The sequence below is a fragment of the Grammomys surdaster genome, unplaced genomic scaffold, assembly GCF_004785775.1.
Source record: "Grammomys surdaster isolate TR1022 unplaced genomic scaffold, NIH_TR_1.0 214, whole genome shotgun sequence".
NCBI classification, from domain to species: domain Eukaryota; kingdom Metazoa; phylum Chordata; class Mammalia; order Rodentia; family Muridae; genus Grammomys; species Grammomys surdaster.
The window spans coordinates 1328144-1350670 of record NW_021604659.1 but is presented as its reverse complement, the minus strand read 5'-3'; the positions used below and the strand labels follow the sequence as shown (position 1 = coordinate 1350670).

At 43.1% G+C, this 22527-nt stretch overlaps 1 protein-coding gene across 1 annotated transcript in view; it reads left to right on the top strand.

Annotated features, from left to right (window-relative positions):
* Dock1 (dedicator of cytokinesis 1) overlaps positions 1 to 22527 on the top strand; it is a 508897-nt gene that overhangs the window by 133842 nt on the left and 352528 nt on the right. The gene's annotated exons all lie outside the window — the stretch shown is intronic.

The following is a 22527-nucleotide window of genomic DNA, read 5'->3' as shown; positions in this document are numbered from 1 at the left end:
TCTCTTCACTCGTTTCTTGTGTGTGTGTGTGTGACTGTGTGTCTGTGTGCCCACACATATGTGGAGCTTGATTGTCATTCCTCACTAGGTGGCCTGGAACTCACTCTGTAGACCAGGTTGTCCTTGACCTCCCAGAGACCCACTTGCCTCTGCCTCCAAGTGCTGGGATTAAAGGCATGAGCTATCAGGTCCAACTCACTGTTTGTTTTTGAGACAGGGTCTACAACTGAACCTGGAGCTTGAAAGTTAGGCTATCCTGGCTGACCAGCTAGTTCCAGGGATCTTCCTTTGTGTGCCTGCTTGTCTTTGAGATTATAAGTGTGCACTGCTGTGTCTCGTGTGTATATGTATGCCTGCACAAACTTTCCTTATGCCATGCATGCAAACACCTTTAGTGGTTGAGCCATTTTGCTGGCCCCTGTTTTATTTTATAAAATGAGTTTTGAAGCATTGAATTCAGTTCTTCATGCTTGCAAGGCAAGCACTTTAGTAGCTGAGCCATCTCCCCAGCCCCTCTTTAGCCATTTATGATCACCTCTTGTTTTGCTATCCTTGGGAAGAAGGCTGGGGACTCCTGTAGGACTTTTACTGGTATGGAGTTGTTCCCGAGACAGGGTGTAGAGAGGCCCTGAGAAGCAGTCCCAGGCTCCCACAACCTAGGGCATCTCAGTTATGTGGACTTTTATGGGCTGATTCATGACCAAGCAAGCTGTACAATTTGGAGTTCGCTGCCTGCTAAAATTCAGCTAGGAACAAAAACAAATCTTCTAAGTGAGTCCGTGTAGCTTCTTCCCACTCCACACGGAAGCTGCGTCTTTTCTTCTTCTTCTTTTTTTAAATTGGATAATTTCAAATGAGTTCCTTGTTGTTATTGTGTTAAAAATGTTTGGGACGCATCAACTCCCAGCTGTAAAGCTTTGTCATGCTATCTAGAATGAGGATGATGTGTGTGCTCCCAAGTGGTTCCTTGTCCCACTGACAAAGATGGCTCCTAACTGAGCAAAAGGCTGTGACCTCTCCTCTGCCTCCAAAATGATTTGTGGTCAAGTCTTGTGATCTTTCAGTCCATCTTGACTCGTCTTTCTCCCAAATTGATGTCTATGGAGAAATCTGTGTCCTGCATATATTAAAAGTTTTAGGTTAGTTGTTTTGACAGTGTGATATTGCCTAAGGCTGCCTTAACCTTCCAGGGTTAAAATTAGCTTTGCACCGGTACATTTTACTGAAGAATGCATTGGCATTTGAGAGAAACAGACGAACACTGTGTAAGAATAGATTAAAAAAAAAAAGTCCCAGGAAGTTTCAAGACCAGAAGTAATTTTAGTTGGCTAAATATATTCTTATATTATTTAGTTTGATTGGGCCTGACTGGAGTCTGCCTGCCTCCCTGGTAGTCAAGCCATTTGTCAATGGAGCCTGGAAAGCTTCCCCTTTGGTGGGTGTTTTATTGTAAGACACGGATAAATTCAGTGATGTTCATGCTTGCTGCAGGTTGGAAGACGAGTTTCTTCTTCCCTTACTGTTAATTTGGTATTGTATGATCTCACCACATTTGCTCTTTTGTGTTGCCAAATTAAGGGTCCTTGGACGTGGGTCTTGGCTTATATACTATTTTTACTCTTCCTGTTTTTGCCACGTTGAAATGGAAATAGAATTGTACAGTATCTTAGGTTTTTCTTACTCGGGCATTTTCTAGGATTAAATGTTGTTTCCTAAAGGGCTGCCACTGCTGGGTGCTTTAGTTTGTTGGTATTGGGATATAGTTCATGTGTATTTTTCCATGGTGCATGTGCCTGCAAGTGTGTGTGTATGTGTCTGTATGTAATAGATGGATGTATGTGTAGCCCTGTGTGTCTGTGTGGGGTGTAAGCATTGTACGTCTGTGTGTGAGTGCATGTGAGTAAGCATGTTGTATGACTGTGCATACTGCCATGTACGTTTGTTTATTTCTCTGTGTGCATTCATTTGTAGTGTCTTTGCTGTTTAGATGAAGCTGAAAATGGCTTGTGAAAAATGTCAGCCCCTGTTCCACACGATGCACTCAGGTGGTTTCTATTCTCTTCTAGTCTCCTTTAGTGTATTCTAGACTAATGTTGTTCAGTGGTAAAATTGCTCGCTGGGAAGCCCTGTGTTTTCAGCAAGTGCTAATGGATCTCAGCCCACATTTGCAAGGAGTGCTTTTTACTGTTCTTTGGGGCTCTTTCCCATCTTTCCTGTGTAGCATAGAATGAATATGTCATCATAGTTCTCTGTGCTTTCTCCACTGTCTTGCGGAGCTGCAGGCCCCTGCCACTTGGACATGTGGCTGGGACTGGAGTCGAGACTAATTGAATCTGAGGCTCCTGTACTGAGGCTGATGCACAGACATGTGAGAGTTTGTCTCCTTCCAGGGACTGCCCTTAGGTAGAAGTCCTACCATCTGTCCGCTTTCTCACCCCACCCTCTCCCGGTATGATTTTTATCTGGACATCCTGAAAGGAGCTGTGTTGGGATGCTGTGATTGTGTAATCAGTTGTATTTGAGCTGATGGGTGGGTTTTTCCCTCCAAGGAGCATGTTTTTAATGTGCCTGAAAATAACACTCTTTCTTCTTTGCCTTATGTCTTACATCAAGTTCTTTGGCATGGGTAAGCTGGTATCTCGGGTCTGTTCTGCTTCCCGCAGATCTCAAAGTTTACCATTTTATATCCCAGACAAACAGTCTGACTGTGTGAGGGATGATGACAACTAGCAGTCAGATATGACAGTCTGCACCAATGAGAACTCAGGCTTCGTGGAGCTTTGGCTGACACGGTGCTCCGGTGCTCCATGCCTGGAGACAGCAGTGGCCATCCACACCCTGCTCCAAGGCTCTTTCATTTGCCTCCCTGGGTTCAAATTTAGAAGACAGAAGAGTCACTCATCACCTCAGCTCTCTGAGCTTCCACTGTGGTTTTCTTCTACATTTAGAGTGTCCCCGCATGGACACAGATATGATGTGTCACGTGTTTACACAGTGTCCTCCCTCTGCACGAGGACACTGCTTCTAGGACTAAACAGAGATAGACAGAGACCTGAGATGCTCAAATCCCTTGCAAACATGAACTAGCATTTGAAACGACCTTTGTCCATTCTCCTCCTTAGTCTATTTATTACTTTTTATTATTAGCTTAATTTTTTAAGAGGGAAGGTTTCTTTTGCCATGTGCTCAGCCTACCACCTCAATACATCAAGTATTCTCTGTATAGCTTATGATACTTAATTCAGTGTAAATGCCATGTAAATAGTGGTCCTGAATAGGGAATGATGAGAAAAAAAATCTGTATACTTTTGGTTCAGATACATTTCCTCATGTCCATTTTTAGTCAGTGCTTGGTTAAACCCATAGATGTAGCACTTAGGGCTGTCAGCATGTAACATATATGATATATGTCTTTATATATGTAATATATAAATAGTATATATATAATAGTATATATGTATGTAATAGTATATATGTATGTAATAATATATATAGTATATATATATTTTTTAACACACACATATATATGTATGTATTTACACATAGACTATTACAACTTTTATATCTTTGACATAGATCTGCAATAGAACCATTAATATTCTCTCTCTCTCTCTCCCTCTCCCTCTCCCTCTCCCTCTCCCTCTCCCACGCGCGCGCCCGCGCCCTCGCCCTCTCTCTCCCTCTCCCTCTCTCTCTCTCTCTCTCTCTCTCTCTCTCTCTCTCCTTGTCTCACTTGTATATACATGTGTGCCTACTGATACATGTACTTGTGGAGAAGGCTGGAGCTTAGGATTCCCTTGGAGCTAGAATTACAGGCAGTTGTGTGAACAACCTGATTTGAGTGCTGGGAACTGATCTTGAATCCTCTGCAAAATCAGTATGCAGCCTTAATGGCTGAACCATTTCTCTATTCCAGGGATGCTTGACTTGTGGGTCACAGCCCCTTTGGAGGTTGAATGACCCTTTCACAGGGTTTTCCTGAGACCATGAGAAAACACAACAATTTACAATTTACAGCAGTAGCAAAACATAGCAATAAAAATAATTTTATGGGTGGAGGTTGCCACAACGTGTTTCACTGTATTAACGTGTTGCAGCATTAGGAAAGTCGAAAACCACTGCAGTCTAACCTGACCCACCAATGTGTTTCACCAGCACATTGTTATCCAGTGCTGGTTGTACTGTTGCTCAATCAGTCCACTTCTTTCAAAACACAGAGGTGGTTTCTCCCTTTTATTTTCATAAGCAGCTCTTTATGAACCTTCCATGGCTGGCTGTCTCTAGTCCTGGTAGAACCCTAGTTCCATCTGGTCTACCCCGAGGGCTTCAGTTTCTGAACCTCCCATGGTTTTTCCGTGACTGCCCTTTGCACTTTCAAGACTTGTCTGTCACATGAGGCATCTGTGCTTTCTATGCCTGGTGCTGCTAAATAAGATGATTGTGACTTGTTTTTTTTGTGCATTTACTCCTGTCTATGCTTCTGCTTAATTCTCAGTGACATGGAGTATGGAGGGAGCTACTCAGTCTCTCAGCACCTGCTTTATTTTCTGGTTATTGACTGTTTTGGAGAAGAAGGAGATTGTGGTAGTGAGGACAGTAGCCAATGAGCGACTGGGCCACTGTAGACCAACAAATAGCCTAAGAAAATCATATTTTGAGTCTGAAAGTCTTGCCCAAAGCAAACAGTATAGTCTTTATTTCACTCCCTTTGTTTAGAGGTCAGTAGAGGTTGACTGTGTGGCAGTGACCAGTACAGGTGGTGGGCAGAGCAAGTGGCCATGGCCACAGCCATAGTGTGTGCGTTACTTGCTGGTTTCTCGTATTTCTCAGGAGCAGGATGTGATGTTCCACATGAGGACTTTCCAGGTCATGTCACTGCATAAGGAAAAGACTTATGGTATGAGAATATAGGAACAGCTGAAGCTTTAGCCCAGGAGCAGCCAGCCGTGACAAGAATAGCTATACTTGGTTGAGAATCAGCCACAGGCCAGGCCTTCCAGAGAGTACCACTGACAAGATGCCAGAGTCCAGAAGGCGAAAGACCTAGTTAACATAGAGGTTGTATTAATTTTCTGGGATTACACAAAGAAACTTCTTCATATGTAGTGGTTTGAAACAGCATAGATTCATTCTCTCGTAGGCCTGTGGATTGGAAGCCTGGCATCATGGCACCCAGCAGACTGGTTCCTTCTGTGTAGTCTGGGATGGAATCTGGAAGTCCTCACCTACCCTTGGCCTATAGACACATCCATCTGGCTCTAGTCTGCATCTTTTCTTGGGGGTTCTGTCTGTGTGTCTGCATCTTGTGTCCTTTCTCCTGTTCAGTCATGTGGAACCAGTGCCCACACTACTGAAGCCTGACTCCATGCTGACTTAATTTTATCTGAGAAAGATATTGTCAGATCCTACTTACAACTACTTTGGACTTGCATGCAACCTTTGATCAAATCACTTCCACCCACAGCAGAAGTCTACATGGGTATGAGTCTACCCAAGACAATGGAAAGCACTGTGGGGGACTATGGCCTTTGGCTAGGTTAACTACAGTTAGCCAGGCACTTTACCTGTGGGTCAGAACCTTCTCAGATTGGTGGACTCGTTTGACTAAAGGCCTTGTGAGCCTGCAGATTCCAGTTCTAAGTCAGGAAGTCCTGGCTCAGCTTTCAGGTGACCCTGATGTCTCTGGACCTTGTCTGCACTTTAAGTTGGAAAAAGCCAGGCTGATGCTGCATTCCAGTGGCTGTGTGTACTAGTAGGGGGAGTTCTGGGGTCTGAGCTGTTGCAGCCTTTCCGTTGGCTTCACCTGTGCTGACTGTCCTCAGCGTCACAACTTTGATTTGACAAGGCCCCCTTGTATATGTGCTTGGGGAGACCCTTGCCAATAAAGTTATAACATGAGTCAGTTAAGAATCGACAGCAGAAAAGAAGGCAGTGGAGGCAATATGTTATGTTTTCCTTAGTTTAGAATGCTCTCAAGTTCATTACTGTAGTCTTTGTTCTGCACTTCTTCAGGGGTTTCCAAAATCCTGAAACAATGAGAATTCAGCTTATGGCTTCCTGCTCAGCTGATTCACTACAATGTTTCTTACTGTCTGTGTAGGACCACAAAGCATAATCAAGGTTAGTCTGGAGCCTCTTGGCCAGGTACACTTCTTTCTTTGCCCCGTCTGTCTGTGCTGCATGCAGGAGACTGCTGTAGCAGCCAGCTTTGCAGATGTACAGTAGTAACACCAAGATCCTGCCCACCCACTCTCCTTAAGCATGCCTGCCTTTGCATGGTTCTCCTTCCAGCCTGAGCAAGAGAATTGTTACAAGGACAATATCTATCATTTGTGGGTTTTTTTGCTTTGTTGTTAAAACTCAGTCACCTTTCCTGGTAAACAGCCATAATTATAGTTGTAATCACTGTGTGCCAGTTTTGGGGCATGTGCCTGAGCAGACATGCCTTCATTTGCTCAATTCAGTGATTTCTCATCAAATTAATCTTCCTATTGTTGAATATAAGGGATTTGCTTTTAGAATCTTAACCCTACAGTGAAGGGTTTCATTAGTAGAAAGTTGGAGAGAGTCATCTTTTCTTTTAACCTATGACTGATTTCTGTGCTGATCACCGTGGCCCTCCTTGTCTTAGAGGCTAGCATTTGAGTTGAAGTCTGGCCACTTTAACCATTCCACCTACTCTGCCTTTTGTACAAGGCTTACTGGGAAATAGGCTCCCATGGAGCTGGGGTTTCTGCTCAGGAGCCCATGATTTCCTACTCTTTCCATCTTGGTCTTTAGGACTCTCTGGTGTTCTTTCCATACATGTTTCCTCTGGCTTGCATCCTGTTTCCTGCCAGCCATGTGATTTAGCTCCCTTGTTCTTCCTCTATCACGGACAGGATTCCTTCAGTGTCTCTGAGTAGCATCAGTCTTGATAGGCAAGCTTGCTTATGCCTAGCAACAATCATTTACTTGTTCAGCTATTTGAAATGTTTATTTGGGGAGCATGTAAAGAGGTGTCTCAGTGGGCAAGAGATTTCTGATTTGTGCCTGGCACTGTGCTAGACCACAACAGGAATAATACGTTTCAGTCTGTGTTCTCATGGGTACATTTAAGTGAGTAAGACAGGGATAAACCCATTATCCACCCCAAAGAGGCAGAATCACACAATGGGTGATTCTATCCAAATTGACACAAGTTCTCACTTTATGACTTATTCAAGATTACTTTTAAGAAAAATAATTTCTTAATTTTTCTTAAAAATTAAATGGTTGGGCTGGGGCAGACACAGAGTTGGTCTGCTCCTGTGGAGATACTGAATCCTGAGCCATCCTAGAGGAACCACTGCACCCAGAGCAGAAGGATTTCCAGATCCAAGAGTCCCAGGAGTTCTTCCACCCAGGGGATTAGGATCATAAGACCACAGAGACATTTGGACTCTGAGGAGCTCTGCAACAAGCAAGATAACTGGAAATACAGACTCCAGTCTTACACAGTGAGGGCAGGTACCACTAGAGTTAACCAGATGGTGAAAGGCAAGCGCAAGAACATAAGCAACAGAAACCAAAGATTCTTGGCATCATCAGTGCCCAGTTCTCCCAATATAGCAAGCCCTGAACACCCCATCACACCTGAAAAGCAGGATTCAGAATTAAAATCACTTCTCATGATGATGATAGAGGATTATAAGAAGGAATTAAGTAACTCCCTTAAAGAAATACAGGAGAGTACAAGTAAACAGATAGAAGCCCTTAAAGAGGAATCACATAAATCCCTTAAAGAAATGCAAGAAAACACAAAGAAAGAATTAAACAAAAACATTCAGGATCTGAAACTGGAAATAGAAACAATAAAGAAAGTTCAAAGGGAGACAACCATGGAGATAGAAAACCTAAGAAAGAGATCAGGAGTCATAGACGCAAGCATCACCAACCGAACACAAGAGATAGAAGAGAGAATCTCAAATGCAGAAGATATGGTGGAAAATATTGACACAGTTGTCAAAGAAAATGCAAAATGCAAAAAACTCCTAACTCAAAACATCCAGGAAATCCAGGACACAATGAGAAGACCAAACCTAAGGATAATAGGTATAGATGAGAATGAAGATTCCCAACTTAAAGGGCCAGTAAATGTCTTCAACAAAATTATTGAGGAAAACTTCCCTAACCTAAAGAACAAGATGCCCATAAACACACAAGAAGCCTACAGAACACCAAATAGACTAGACCAGAAAAGAAATACTTCCCGTCACATAATAATCAAAACATCAGATACACAAAACAAAGAAAAAATACTAAAAGTAGTAAGGGAAAAAGGTCAAGTAATATATAAAGGCAGACCTATAAGAATCACACCAGACTTCTCACCAGAGACTATAAAAGCCAGAAGAGCCTGGACTGACATCATACAGACCCTAAGAGAACACAATTGCCAGCCCAGATTACTATACCCAGCAAAACTCTCAATCACTATAGATGGTGAAGCCAAGATATTCCATGACAAAACCAAATTTGCACAATATCTTCCCACAAACCCAGCACTTCAAAGGATAATTGATGGAAAACGCCAACACAAGGAGGGAAACTACAACCTTGAAAAAGCAAGGAAGTAATCTTTCAACAACCCCAAAAGAAGATAAGTATACGAACATAATTCTGCCTCTAATAACAAAAGTAACAGAAGCCACAATCATTTTTCTTTAATAGCTCTTAACATCAATGGTCTCAATTCCCCAATAAAAAGACGCAGACTATCAGACTGGATACACAAACAGGACCCAGAATTTTTCTGCATACAAGAAACGCACCTCTGTGACAAAGACAGACACTACCTCAGAATAAAAGGGTGGAAAACAATTTTCCAAGCCAATGGTCCCAAGAAACAAGCTGGAGTAGCCATTCTAATATCAAATAAAATCGACTTTCAACCAAAAGTAATCAAAAAAGATAAGGAAGGACACTTCATACTCATCAAAGGAAAAATCTACCAAGGAGAACTCTCAATTCTGAACATCTATGCTCCAAATGCAAGGATACCTACATACATAAAAGAAACTTTACTAAAGCTCAAAACACACATTACACCTCACACAATAATAGTGGGGGATTTCAACACCCCACTCTTAGCAATGGACAGATCATGGAAACAGAAACTAAACAGAGACACTTTGACATTAACAGAAGCTATGAACCAGATGGACTTAACAGACATCTATAGAACATTTCATCCTAAAACAAAAGAATATACCTTTTTCTCAGCACCTCATGGTACCTTCTCCAAAGTAGACCATATAATTTGTCACAAAACAGGCCTCTACAGATACAAAAAGATTGAAAAAATCCCTTGCATCTTATCAGATCACCGAGGACTAAGACTGGTCTTTAATAATGACTAAACCAATGGAAAACCCATGTGTACATGGGAACTGAACAACTCTCTACTCAATGATGACTTGGTCAAGGAAGAAATAAAGAAAGAAATCAAAGACTTTTTAGAATTCAATGAAAATGAGGACACATCCTTCCAAAACTTTTGGGACTCCATGAAGGCAGTGCTAAGAGGAAAACTCATAGCTCTAAGTGCCTACAAAAAGAAACTGGAGAGAGCACACACTAACAACTTGACAGCACAACTAAAAGCTCTAGAACAAAAAGAAGCAAATACACCCAGGAGGAGTAGAAGGCAGGAAATAATCAAACTCAGGGCTGAAATCAACCAAACAGAAACAGAAAGAACAATACAAAATATCAACAAAACCAAGAGCTGGTTCTTTGAGAAAATCAACAAGATAGATAAAACCTTAGCTAGATTAACCAGAGGGCACAGAGACAGTACCCAGATTAATAAAATCAGAACTGAAAAGGGAGACATAACAACAGAAACTGAAGAAATTAAAAAAATCATCAGATCCTACTACAAAGACCTATACTCAACAAAACTGGAAAACCTGGATGAAATGGACCACTTCCTAGAAAGATACCAGGTCCCAAAGTTAAATCAGGAGCAGATAAACCATCTAAACAGTCCCATAACCCTTAAGGAAGTAGCAGCAGTCATTAAAAGTCTCTACACCAAAAAAAGCCCAGGACCAGATGGCTTTAGTGCTGAATTCTATCAGACCTTCAAGGAAGACCTAATACCAATTCTCTTCAAACTATTCCACAAAATAGAAACAGAAGGAACACTACCCAATTCATTCTATGAACCTACAATAACACTCATACCCAAACCCCACAAAGACCCAACAAAGAAAGAGAACTTCAGACCAATCTCCCTTATGAACATCGATGCAAAAATACTCAATAAAATTATAGCAAACAGAATCCAAGAACACATCAAAACAATCATCCATCATGATCAAGTAGGTTTTATCCCAGGAATGCAGGGATGGTTCAATATTCGGAAATCCATCAATGTAATCCATTATATAAACAAACTTAAAGAAAAAAACCACATGAACATCTCACTAGATGCTGAGAAAGCATTTGACAAAATTCAACATCCCTTCATGATAAAAGTCTTGGAAAGATCAGGAATTCAAGGCCCATACCTAAATATAGTAAAAGCAATTTACAGCAAACCAGTAGCCAACATCAAACTAAATGGAGAGAAACTTGAAGCAATCCCATTAAGATCAGGGACTAGACAAGGCTGCCCACTCTCCCCCTACCTATTCAATATAGTACTGGAAGTCCTAGCCAGAGCAATTAGACAACAAAAAGAAGTCAAAGGGATACAAATCAGAAAGGAAGAAGTCAAAATGTCACTTTTGCAGATGATATGATAGTATACTTAAGTGACCCCCAAACTTCCACCAGAGAACTCCTAAACCTGATAAACAACTTCAGCAAAGTGGCTGGTTATAAAATCAACTCAAACAAATCAGTAGCCTTCCTCTACATGAAAGATAAACAGACTGAAAAAGAAATTAGGGAAATGACAGCCTTCATGATAGTCGCAAATAATATAAAATACCTTGGTGTGATTCTAACCAAGCAAGTGAAAGACCTGTATGACAAGAACTTCAAGTCCCTGAAAAAAGAAATCGAAGAAGATCTCAGAAGATGGAAAGATCTCCCATGCTCATGGATTGGAAGGATTAATATAATAAAAATGGCCATCTTGCCAAAAGCAATCTACAGATTCAATGCAATTCCCATTAAAATCCCAACTCAATTCTTCACAGAGTTAGAAAAGGAAATTCTCAAATTCATATGGAATAACAAAAAACCCAGGATAGCGAAAACAATTCTCAACAATAAAAGAACTTCGGGAGGAATCACCATCTCTGACCTCAAGCTGTACTACAGAGCAATAGTTATAAAAACTACATGGTATTGGTACAGAGACAGGCAGGAAGATCAATGGAATAGAATTGAAGACCCAGAAATGAACCCACACACCTATGGTTACTTGATCTCTGACAAAGGAGCTAAAACTGTCCAGTGGAAAAAGGACAGCATTTTCAACAAATGGTGCTGTTTCAACTGGAGAACAACATGTAGACGAATGAAAATTGATCCATTCTTACCTCCTTGTACAAAGCTCAAGTGTAAGTGGATAAAGGACCTACACATAAAACCAGATACACTGAAACTAATAGAAGAGAAGGTGGGGAAGAGCCTTGAATACTTGGGCACAGGGGAAAAGTTCCTGAATAGAATACCAATGGCATGTGCTCTAAGATCAAGAATTGACAAATGGGACTTCATAAAATTGCAAAGTTTCTGTAAGGCAAAGGACACTGTCAATAGGGCAAAACGACAACCAACAAATTGGGAAAAGATCTTTACCAATTCTATATCTGATAGAGAGAGGGCTAACATTCAATATATACAAAGAACTCAAGAAATTAGACTCCAGACAACCAAATAACCCTATTAAGAAGTGGGGTATAGAGCTTAACAAAGAATTTTTAACTGAGGAAACTCGAATGGCCGAGAAGCACCTAAAGAAATGTTCAGTATCCTTAGTCGTCAGGGAAATGCAAATCAAAACAACCCTGAGATTCCCTCTCACACCAGTCAGAATGGCTAAGATTAAAAACTGAGGTGATAGTAGATGCTGGCGAGGGTGTGGAGAAAGAGGAACACTCCTCCATTGTTGGTGGAACTGCAAGATGGTGCAACTACTTTGGATATCAGTCTGGCGGTTCCTCAGAAAATTGGACATAGCATTACCTGAGGATCCAGCTATACCACTCCTAGGCATATACCCATAAGATGCTCTAACATATAACAAGGACATATGCTCAACTATATTCATAGCTGCCTTATTTATAATACCCAGGAGCTGGAAAGAACCCAGATGTCCTTCAACTGAGGAATGGATTTAAAAAATGTGCTATATTTACACAATGGAGTATTACTCAGCGATTAAAAACAATGAATTCGAGAGTTTCCTAGGTAAATGGATGGAACTAGAAATTATTATCCTGAGTGAAGTAAGCCAATCACAAAAGAACACACATGGTATTCACTCACTGATTATTGGATATTAGCCCAGAACCTTGAAATGCCCAAGATTCAACTTACAGGCCACATGAAGCTCATGAAGAAGGAAGGCCAAGTGGGGGTTGCTCCTTCTTAGAAGGAGCAACGAAATACTCAAGGGAGCAAATATGGAGACAAAGTGAGGGACAGAAACTGAAGGAGGGGCCATCTGAAGACCATTCTACCTGAGTATCCATCCCATGTGCAGTCACCAAAGGTAGATGCTGATGTGGAAGTCAGGAAGTGCATGCTGATAAGAGCCTGATATAGATGTCTTCTCAGAGGTCTGCAAGAGTCTGTCATATTCGGAGGCAGATGCTGACAACTAGCCATTGAACTGATAATGGGGTTCCCAATGGAGGAGTTAGAGTGAAGACCATTGGAGCTGAAAGGGTTTGTGGCCCCATGAGGAGAGCAACAATACCAACCAACCAGAGCTCCCAGGGTCTTAACCACCAGCCTGGGAGCACTTAGGGAGGGATCCATGGCTTCAGCTGTATATGTAAGAGTGGAGGGCCCTGCTGGGCATAGGTGGAAGAAGAGATCCTTGACCTCATGAAGGCTGGATGCCCCAGGAGGTGGGAATTTGAGGGTGGGGAGGTGGGATTGGGGGCGGTAGATAGGGGTTACATCTGCAGAGAAGAAGGAGGAGGGGTGAGGGGATAGAGGGTTCCTGGGTGGGTGGGGGATGGGGTAAGAGGACAACATATGAAATGTAAATAAAACATCCAATAAAAAAAAAATTAAATGGTTAAGAGCACGGGGTCCTCTTTCAGAGGATCCCTGTTCAATTCACAGCATCCTCATGGCAGCTCACCACCATCTGTAACTTCTGTTTCTGAGGATCTGACACCCTCACACATACATCCTTGCAGGCAAGACATCAATATATATATATATATAAAATACAAATAAGTAAATTATTTAAAGAAAAAAATGTAAAGCAAAATAAAAAAAAAAGGGAAATATTAGGTTTGGAATGACAGGTTGTCTCAGGAGATGGAAATATTTTGGAAGATTCTGAAAAGTTTAAAGTGAGGAATGGGGGAATTGAGGTGTAGATGGGCAGCTGATGGGACATCGGCCCTTCAAAAGTGAGACATTTGTCTGTTTGTCTGGCATGTTGTTGGTGCACTAGGAGGCTGAGGCAGGAACTCTGCAGGTTTGAGGACAGATTGGGCAACACACCAAGATCTTGTTTCAAAACAAAATAGCAAAAGGGCCTGGAAAGCAGTTCAGGGTTCGGATTGTTTCCTAGTTATGTCTGAGGCCCTTGTTTAACCCCTCATACCAGGAAAAAAACAAAACAAACAACCCCCCCCCCCCAAAAAAAAACAAGAAAACCCACTAACCACCAAAAGGAAACAAGAAGATCAAGTTAGAGCTACATTCAAGCCTAGTTTTGGGTACATAGTAAGACCCTGTGTTAGTCCCGCTACCCCCAATAACAAACAAATAGTTCAGAGATTGTGGCTGGCTTGAATCAACAGGGAAGTATCAGATTCCGGGGAAGGTCAAATCATGGAAGAGCAGGCTAGCATGGTGTATCCTGCTGTGGTCAGGTCACCACTGAATTTTCCAAGGATCATTCTGGTGATGCCTGCAGAAGAGGGTACAGAGGCTGAGAGAGGAAGCAGAGGGTGAAATAAAGCAGGTTTCCCCACCCCAGTCCTGATGACGTTTGGAGATGGTGATGTTTGCCTTGTCTGTTGTAGACACTTAGCACCATTGCTGGGCCATGCCCAGGAACCTTCTTTATCATAGTTACCAGAAGAACCTCTTAGATGTTCCATGTGTTCCCTGGGTTGGTGTTGCCCATGTGAAACTCTAGGCTGGTGATGGAGTGTGAGACTGACATTATGGTACTTAATCTAATGTAGGGGCCATGGTGGATCTGAGGTGGAAAGTGGGAAGAAATAAGGGTCACGTTATCCACCAAATTAGAGGCAGGCGACTATGGGCACAAAAAAGAAGACTATAGATATTCTGTACATCTTGAATCGTTGGTCCCTGAGACTTTACTTACGAGCTCCCGTGTTGCCCTGGCTGTCCCACTCTATCACAGGGACCCCATACTTACTCAGGGCATCATGTTCGTCTGTGCATACACCTGCCTCTGTCCTTGTATTCACTCATTTGCCACTTGTAATATAATACAGTCTTTTGTTGTTGAGGATTTAATTGTTATCTTTATTTACGTATCTGTGCCTGGTTATGTGCACATGTGAGTTCAATGCCTGAGGAGGCAGAAAGAGGGCATTGGATCCCTGGGAGCTCGAGTTACATGTGTTTCTGGTCTGTCCCTCATGGCTGCTGGCCACTATAGTTGGGCCTTCTGCGAGGGCAGTAAGTGCTGCTAACTGCTGAGCTATCTCTCCAGTTCCAACACGGTACTATCTTTAAGGAGTAGTCTCTCCCTCTCCCTGCCCCTCTCCCTGTCCCTCTCCCTGTCCCTCTCCCTGTCCCCTTCCCTCTGCCTCTCCCTCTGTCTGTCTCTCTCTTTCTCCCTCCTCCTCTGTCCTCTCTCTCAGTCCCTCTCTCTCTTCCTCTCTTCCTCTTCCTCTGTCCCTCTCTCTCAGTCCCTCTCTCTCTTCCCCTCTCCCTTTTCCTCTGTCCCTTCCCTCCCCTTCTTTTCCTTCTCCCTATCTTAAGCCTTTGGGCTAACATCTTATGCCTGCCCCTTGCCTGGTATCCCTTTAGTGTGTGTTGTCGGTGGCTGGCTATTAGAGTAACTGCTGCAGTGTTGCTGAACATCACTGGATTCCTGGTTATATAATAAGCTGGGGAAGTACTAGATTTCAACTCCCATATGGTTTAGGGGAGTTTATCTTCTGCTTTTTTGCTCTGATGGATTGTACAGTGTGAAATAATCCTAATCCCTTCTCTGTGTGCAGCCTCTCAGTGGCCAAAGCTTTCTGATCCATGTTACCTCTCAGGATCCCTCAGTACCACTATAGTGACTGTACAAAACAACCATGCAAGGGCAGAAAAAACTAACTGTGTGGAGTCTGTTTCTTGTACGAACAGGGTTGTAGATGGAAGCAGCTCTGTTCTCACAGCCACTGGCTCTTGTCTGGGATCTTCATATGCACCCACCTCTTGGGGCCTTTCCCGGGGATGCTAGGGTGGGTAGAGACTGACCAGCAGAGCTGAAGTTTCCAGCCCTGGGAGAGCTGATGCGCCTCACACTTAGGGAAGCACATTCAACAATGCAGTCCCTGTGAGTACTGATCAATTGCATCTGTATTTTATGTTTCTAGTGTATAGGGCATATTTTGGCTGCACATTGCAGAAATCTTAAATAAGATCTAAATACAATGAGAAAAACCCCTTTCTGTGTATAGATCAGATGCCTAGATACCAAGAACATGCCAGTTCTGGATTCACTGCCGTTCTAGTCTTTACCTTAGAGTCACAGTATGATTATTGACGCCATGCTTCTGGTGTTTAGAGGAGAAAGTAAAAGACGAGCATATCTGATAGGATGTTTGGGCAGGAGTAAAACTCTAGGGGATTGCCTATACTCAACTCTACAAGCATGTCTGTAAAGCTACTATTGTCTCACTGGACAGACTGAACTCAGATAAGTTTCAGAAAGCTGGATATGCCTTGCTTCAGGTAGCTGGTAGCCCAGCACCCTAGGCTGAGTATGCCTCTGCTTAAAAGTTAAACTCCTCTTGGTACCGCAATTGTGTCTCCACTGGCGTGAGAAATGTCTACCAGTGGGCAGAATGTTCCATTCTTCTCAGTATTTAATGATCCTGATGGTCATACTGTGACTGCCTCTTTAAGAGAATGTCCATCCTTATAAAGAATGTCTTTGTGGGCTGGGGAGATGATGCAGGATGTGAAGTCTTTGCTTTGTCAACCTGATGACCTGGCTTTGCTCCCTAGAACCCATGTGAAAAACTGGTGCATGATAGAGTACAGTTGTCATGCAGTACTGAGAGGCAGAAGGATCCCTGGACTTCACTGGCCATCAAACCTTGCCTGTTTGATGAGCTTCAGAGCAATGAAAGACCCTGCTTCAATTAGTCAATCCATCCATCTATCCATCTATCCATCCATCCATCCATCCATCCATCCATCCATCCTTCCATCCTTCCATCCTTCCATCCTTCCATCCATTTGTGTATGTATGTTAATGGTACCTGATGTATGATACCTAGGGTTGTCCTCTGGGCTTCACACACCCATGTTCAAGTGCATATACAGATGTGTGTACTCATGCACCTGGGACTCTAGCACCTTTTTCTGCAAGTGGGGAGTGCAGCAAGGGGTTCTGGGCAAGAAGAGGCCATGAGGCTGAAACAAACATGGAGACATGATGGAGTGGGTGGAGAGTAAGAGGTTAGAACAGCTGGAAGGAGGGGACAAGCATGTGTGGCTGAAACTTGTAAATCTGTGACTCTGTGAGATAGGTTCTGCAGCTGTTCTGGCCTGTCAGCTGAGTTGATGCAAAGGAACATTAAAGCCTTCACTGAGGCCTGGTGTTCACTCAGCATGCTGATTAGCACATGTTCAGGACCCAGAGGAATGGGATGCTTAAACCTTCCCAGAAAGAATTACATTGAGTTGGAATAGTATAAGGAAGCAAGGGAAAGACACTTTATATGTGAGCTTCAAAAAACTCATTGGCTCTGTCAGCGTGGATGTGTATAAGCTGGTAAGATGTTCTGGAGTGTTACAGTTGTGTAAGTTCTCTTGGTGTGTGCATTGATGAGACTGCCCATTAGGTCCAATCGGATTTCTGCACTATTCAAGGAGTTAACGTTGGTGAGTTAGGGAGAGAGAAGTCATATCCGGAAGGCTTTTGAACGTTTACTCAGGGATAGAGGGGTCCCAGCTGGGAGGACCAGACCCTAATTTCCTGTTCTTCACTGTGGTGCTTTTCGCATGAGATTACTCCAATCCGATTTTAAATTATTATGCCAGATTTACTCAGAATCCTCAGGATCCTTCTGATGAGAGGGTCAGCAGTGTAAGTCTCTGTACACTGTGGACACAACACCGTAATGATTCAAGGAGAATTATTTTACCCTGGGAAAACTTAGACTTTCAGTACAGTGCATTATATTAGAAAAGAGGCAGACACAGAGTGGGCCGGGCTGTAAAAGAAAGATGTATCATTAAAACAAAGCAGACCTTTTAAAACCTGTGTACCTTTTAAATTCAGCCATTCATTCTTAGAGACCATCGACGTGTGTGTGTGTGTGTGTGTGTGTAGAGGTGTTCATGTAGAGGCCAGAAGAAAACCTTGTGTGTCATTTCTCAGATGCCATCCACTTCATTCTGGGACTTTGTCAAGTAAGTTAGAGAGGCTGGCCAGAGAGCCCCAGGGATCCACCCATATGTAATCCCCAGTGCTGATATTCCAAGAGCAGGTCACTCAGTCTTATTTTACTTTATTCTGTTTTAATGAGATGAAATTCAGGTCCACAAGCACAAAACTGACTGAATTCTCTCCCTGCTGTACATTGTTTTCCTTTTTCCTCTTAAACCTCTTCTATCCATGCAAATGATTAAGGAAGCTCAGCATTCCTTCTCATCTGATTAGGTAAAAACAAGAGTATAATCAACTTTTGAAAGGGAAAATTTGAGAATTCTGAGAACTATTCATTTTGCCATAAAATATTTTCTATGGTTATCTCTGACAATCAGAGGCAGAGGTACTCTGTGTTAGTCAGTCAGCTTTAATCACTGTGACAAAGACAAATGCAAACAATACAAAATGCAGGAAAATGCAAAACAACTTCTAAAGACCGAAGGTTTATGCTGGTTCCTTGTTTCAGAAGCTCCCAGCTGAAATGAGTTGGGTCTGTCCCTTTGGACCAGAGGCTAGGCACTATGTCAGAGTCTTCCCGTGTTACATGCCCCTGTAGTGACTCACATTCTTACCACAGGCAGGGTGTCCCACAATGCTTTGAGATCCTTTACTAGGTTGCACCTCTTCTAGGGCTCCCCTACCTCCCTGGAGCAGCACACTGGGGAATAAGCTTTTAACCATCTAGACCCTTGGGGGGACATTTACAATCCAAAGCATAGTGTATCTAAGAAAGTCAGTGAGCACCAATTCCTTTCATTGCTTTTCTTTTAAATAATTCATTTCGCATTAAAGTGGAGAAGGACAATGTTTCCTCCTTTCTCAGGCCTGTCCTCCTGTGATACTTTGCAGGTTGGTTGAGTTAGCCCAAGTGTTTCTCTACTGATGATGAAGGGTGCTCATCCACCCCTTTGCCAGCTATCTGTTAGTTTTCATGGCTTGCTTTGTTTCTTGTGCTTCCATTTTTGGCCGTGTCTCTTACTGGGGACACAGGAACAAACCACATCTCCACTTCTCTGATTCACTTACTGAGGTTTCTCCCTCAGACTTAGCCAGTCTATGAGTGCCCACCACCTCCGTGTCTGCGCTAGCTCTAGATGTCCTGTGAACAGGAGATGGGTCCTGGTGAATGGGGCTTGGGCTTTATACTTCAATGTCTGTCTTAGTTAGGGTTTTACTGCTGTGAACAGACATCATAACCAAGGCAACTCTTATAAGGATAACATTTAAGTGAGGCTGCCTTACAGGTTCAGAGGTTCAGTCCATTATCATCAAGGTGGGAGTATGACAGCATCCAGGCAGGCATGGTGCAGGCAGAGCTGAGAGTTCTACATCTCTCAGCTCCTAGCAGAATACTGGCTCTCAGGCAGGTAGGACACCCACAGTGACACACCTACTCCAACAGGGCCACACCTTCTAATAGTGCCATTCCCTGGGCTGAGCATATTCAAAACATCACAGTGTCATCACGTGATGTCTCATGGACTCTTGACCCCAGTACAGATGACAGGGGCTGATTTTCAGGTGAGACTTCTGTTCTTTCCTTGACCATGTCTCAGGGACAGGGAAGTAACAATGTGTTATGAAATACACAAGCAAATGTATAAGGCAGAGGCTGGTGCTGGCCCCTTGGGTGGGATCATTGATGAACAAGGCTTATGTGAGCTCAGTGCAGACACACGGCTTTTGCTCTTCTCGACCTCGCCTTCTCATACTTCACCTTCTCATACTGTTTCGGGGGACCATCCCTTGTGAGTAGGTAATGCCTTCTTACCACTAAGTAACTCCAAAGTTGGGTCAAATTCATGTCTCACGAATGGCTGATGAATGGAGAAATACCTGAACAGCAAATTCCACTGAAAACAAGTAACCAAAATACTGAGCAAGGATACATTAAGAAAGCACAAAGAACTGGAAGGCAGGCCTCACTGTATAGAACTTGAGGGAACCCTGGACATCAAGATTGAAGGCAGAATCTCTCCTGTAGTATGTGGGCTGCATCTCCATAGCATTCTATATTTGGCTCCACCAGGGTCTTTTCCAGCTTACCCACTCCTTCTTTTGAGGAGCCTGCTCTGTTACCCCAGCATTCATTTGCACACCTCATCCTCATCTTACCCCAGGGCTTGACCTTTTTCCTTCATGGCGGTATCTCCTATACATATTTCCTTTTGGAAACAGAATGTGTGAATGCCTCCAGAGCTTCCCTCTCACTGCTGTGCCTGGCTGGAGTTACACTGCAGTCTACAGATCTCCTGTATGTCAACACTGAACGTCAGGCTATGCTCTCAGGGAAATGGCCTTTAGGGTGGTTGTTAAGACGGAAAGTCATGGAGCTGGAGAGACAATGGTTCAGCATTGGGCTGGAGAGATGGCTCAGCAGTTAAAAAGACTTGCTTCTCTTGCAGAAAACCCAGGCTTGGTTCCCAGCACCTAAATGGCTGCTCACAGCTATCTGTAACTGCAGTTCCAGGGAGGTCTGAAGCCCCCTGTTGGCCTCCATGGGCACCAGGCCAATGTGGGATACAGATACGTATACAGGCACAAAGACTCATACACATAACCTAAAATGATAAATATTTTATTAAGGAAAGAAGGGAAACCATAATAACGTGGCTGTTTGCATGTCTGGCTGACTTGATCGTTTTTAAAGTACATCTTCAACTCTGCTTCCGATATTGCCCCCTCCCTGGCTGCTGGCGTAACGGCTAGCTTTTTAATGTATGGCTACTTTAGCACGTGGGCAGACATAATGTGCCCTGTATCCCTTTCCTTTATAGTATATTAAGTGTTCATTTCATGCCAACTTTGGCCTCATTACTAGCCAGAGGCTGTAAGTAACAGACAATGAAAGATGTTCTGTCTCCAGGAGAAGAAGCCAGGCATTTGACCCCCAGGGCAGGTGACAGGTGGGGTGGTATGTCTTTGCGTCATTAGCTGTCAGGATGACAGACTACAGGCCAGACAGGGGCCCAGAGTGGAAATGGCTCTGAAACCCCCATCAAGGCCTTGGTTACAGCTCATAGGATTGGCTCTGAGCTTTGAGGCTGAGAATGGAGATGGCCGACTATTTCAAGGGACAGTTGGGCAGGAGGATGGGGGAGGAAGGAGAAGGAGAGAGAAAGATGGTTGAATGCCTTGTTTGTGGGGTATAGGGATCTTGGCTGTGCTCTGGTAGTCCAGTGGTGGCATGTGAGAGCCCCAGCTGACATACTGAAAACTGACATAGAAGTTTATTTTTTAATCACACTTTTAGGAAAGGTTAAGATTTCCCAGGAGGATGGAAATGGGGGTCTCTCAGTATGAAAATTACATGAGTTTTGAAAATTTTCTCTTGTAGACTTCATTATTAGTTCTTTTATTTTTACCATGGGATAACTTTCTTTATTTATATATTTAAATAAAATACGCCTTTAATTGAAAAAGTGTTTTCCCGAAACCTTGCCTGTCCCCTTGCAGAGTTTTGTGGCTTTCACTGGGAGCCTTTTTGTAGGGTGCTTGGCCTCTTCCTCCCCAATGGAGCACTGATGTCTCATTCTGAGAGCTGCTTTGGGGGGTCGTGGACTGGCATCTGTTCCCAATTCAAGTTTCCTCTACCAGCCACAAAGCAAATAAAGCTACCACAACATCCTTTGTATACCAAATGTATTGGTAAAATATATGTTCATTTTCTAGTGTGCTGGTTATGTTGAGTGGAGGACACAGCATGTGTAGATGTCATATCCTGCCCTCAGGGTCAGAACATCACAGCTGTCCTTCACTGCCTGGACACACAGCTCCCGAGTTGGTCCTTGGTTCTCGCTGAGCCCATCTTACCTTCCTGATACTCGTTCTCTGGTAGGCTGCAATTAGCACTGGTTGAAGGGATGCATGCTGGGCAAGTCCTTTCCTCCCTGGGACATCATCAATAAAGTGAGGGAAGCTGTGTTTGGGGACTATGAGGTATTAGAGCCCTGTGAACAGTAATGAGTTTTAAGGTTTGTGTTGAGGTTACTTGGTTCAGGGTTCTTTTTCTGTGGGCGGGCATTTGACTGAGATCCCATTCCAGCCTTCTACTTACAGTTTTTCTTTACTTAAGGACGCATATTATGAGTTGCACAAAATTGCTTTCAGATTCCACAATCTGACAACTTTTCCTTTGATTTTAACTATGTGTAACCCTTTACCTCGCAGTCAAAGAAAAAGATGAATCTTAAATTAAGGTGTAATTTCTAGGCAGTGAAATAAAATCCATACTGAAGTGGACAGTTCAGTCAGTTTTCAGGAGTGCTTATGCTGTGAACCCCTGCCTCACCTTAGTAAAGGACATCTCCATTCCTGGTCCCTGAGTGTGTGCCGTGTCCTTTGTGATCGAAGCAGTATGTATTCTGTATTCTCAAAATTGGAACCTCTGAGTTTCATTTGTGCTGGCAGTTCTGGTTCCTGTAGACTAAAGCTTTGTACACTACTGAAACTTCTTGTATCTGTCTATAAAACAACAGGAAATGTTTCAACTGTGTCACGAAGTTCCGATGGTTGAACTCATTCCTTAGAACTCTCTCTAGTACAAAGTGGTCACCTCCAAGGTCACCTTTGAGCATCAAAAGAAACCCTGCAAGGTTACAAAGGGACACAATGCTATCCTTAACTTCCATTGGGAACTAATTTCTCATAAGCATGCATAGAGACAGATCTTTTAAGTATCTCTCTCTCTCTCTCTCTCTCTCTCTCTCTCTCTCTCTCTCTCT